This window comes from Clarias gariepinus, chromosome 17, assembly GCF_024256425.1.
Source record: "Clarias gariepinus isolate MV-2021 ecotype Netherlands chromosome 17, CGAR_prim_01v2, whole genome shotgun sequence".
In the NCBI taxonomy this organism is placed as follows: Eukaryota; Metazoa; Chordata; class Actinopteri; order Siluriformes; family Clariidae; genus Clarias; species Clarias gariepinus.
The window spans coordinates 8,760,681-8,763,232 of record NC_071116.1 but is presented as its reverse complement, the minus strand read 5'-3'; positions in this window follow the sequence as shown (position 1 = coordinate 8,763,232).

Here is a 2,552-nt window from a genome sequence, read left to right as displayed (position 1 = left end):
TCAGAGTTCTGGAAAAAAAAAAAAACTCTTAGTGCTTTAACTTCCTTTTATTCAGCATCCACCCCCACCCCCCCCACCCCAGATGTTGTAGTATACCAGATGTTTATGAGTGTTTCTCACCAAAGCAGCCAATTTGAGCAGGAAGTGATGCCTTTTAGGATTTCCCAGCTCTCCTGCCATCTAATTTCGTCCTTCTGTCACAAGAGAGGCTTTTTTAGATGCCAAACGACTGGATTGTGTAAAGACGACACACCCTTTTTTCTTTAGTCTTACTGGAAAGTGAGTGGTGTAAAAGAGGAGGAGGAGGAAGTTATTTCTGCACCGTCACTCCTACAATCAATATTTTATACAGCAAATCTGACTCTTTCTTTTTGGACTATAAATAAGAGCGTTGCTGTAACCCTCCACCCCCCCGTGTAGACCTTTCTGTTCCCCTCGATTGTGTGTCGTCCAGCACCGTACTGCAGTCCTCCTTCTTTGCGGAATAAAATGACGAGTAGAAACGTAACCCTAACGTTTGGTTCGTGTTGAATGTGCTTCCTGTCTCATGTTGTTTGTGAGAGTGTAATGTGAAAAAAAAAATATATAGAGAAAAACCGGAAATCAGTTCTATTTATTGTATCAGAAGCGAGTAGGCCAGTGTGTGTAATGTTAAACTGTTTCTCTGCATCGCCGATGTGGAATCAGTGCAGCTGTTTTCTGCAGCGTTTAGCATTTACACTTGCATGAAATTGTGAAATCTATATTTAGAGATTGGTATCTATATTATAGTTGTTTAAATTCTGCATCCTGCACACCTGTGGGCTGCAATGGGCCAATAAGTGCAATATTTGAAATCCTGTTTAAATCCTGTACATACTGTAGATGTGTTATTTGAAGAATGTGTGTATCATGTGTGTGTGTGTCTGTGTGTGTTTGTGTGTGTGAGATGAAGTGTGTGTGTGAGAGAGCGAGAGATATCATGCTGCATTTGGGTGAGAGGTTGGTGTGAATTATACTGTGTGTGTGTGTGTGTGTGTGTGTGTATGCTGAAACATGTATGGTGAAAATGGGATATGCTGTTTTTAGACACTCCCATCTCGTCCTCCAGCTGTGTTCATAGCGACGTGCTCACTGAAAATAGGAGCGTAATAAATGTGTGTGCGCGTTTTAAATAAAACACTAATTTCTTGCCTAAGCAAGTTGTGAAATGTATATGTGTAAATCCCTTTGAGAAGCGGAGCATGTTTGGTGTCACTGTACTGACAGTATAAGACTATTCACACGAGTCAGTTTAATAAAGAAAAACTCTTCAAACTCTAATAAAGAACTTTAAGTAATTTTTTATTCAAGCCAGATAAGAGCCATATAGTATGATGATGGTGGTGATTTGGCATTAAAAGAAATTCACTGTCCACAGAAATCAAATGCTAATTATAACATGACATTTGTCACTGCCTTGCTGTGTATAAGAATTCCTGTCTTTTTTTTTTTTTTTTGCGTGTGCTGAGTGTATGACCAAAAATTACTGTTGAAAACACAGATAAACCTACAGACTGTATTGATATTAAAATAAAGTTATTAATGAAGCATTCATTACTGACTGGATGAGATTATTAAATGTGAGATGCTGCTGCCCCCTGCTGGCTGGCTAGTATTATTACAGGAATGACAAAGCATGGTCGGAGTTTAAGACCTGAATTGAATCACATGTGTTTCGACCTCTTAAAAATATAGTCTTTGGTCAACTTAAATCTTATATTTCTATAATTTAATGTAATAAACTACTACTACTACTAATAATAATAATACAGGATGGTTTTCACTTTTTTGTATTTGTATACTAGTAAAGGTTTTAAAACTCCTTGTGAGAGGTAATACACCTGAACCCCGCACTAGCCGTAGTACGTCACTATGTCCGCCATATTGGTCCTGGCAGTCTATGTCGGATGCATCAACGTGTCGCAGCAATGATTGATGCAGCCCCTGCCGGCCAGGAGGTATAATAGCAGAAGCGAGCAAGACGTCATGATACTGAAGCCGTTTCAATTGAAGGAAGCCATATTAGTTTACTCAAAACAGGGTTGTGCCGTTTATGCAAAACATGTCAATTTATATACATTTACACAATATATATGAGCAAAAGTATTAGTCTAAACTTGTTAATTATTTAACGCAGGTGTTTCCATTAGGCCGCTAATCACCAGCGAAGGGCAATTTTAATGCTTAGGCATACCAAGACATTTTGTACAACGCTATGCTTCCAACTTTGTGGCAACAGTTTGGGGAAGACCCGTTTCTATACCAACATGACTGTGAGCACCTTTGGGATGAACTGGAACAAAAATCGCAAGCCAGGCCTTCTTGTCCAACATCTGTACCTGATCTCATAAATGCTCTACAGAATAAATGGGCACATATTCCCACAGAAACACTCCAAAATGTTGTGGACAGCCTTCCAAGAAGAGTGGAAGCTGTTATAGCTGCAAAAGGGGATCCAACTGCCTCTTAAAATATACTCAGCAAAAAAAGAAACGTCCTCTGACTCCTAACTGTTTTTACATTCAGTAAAC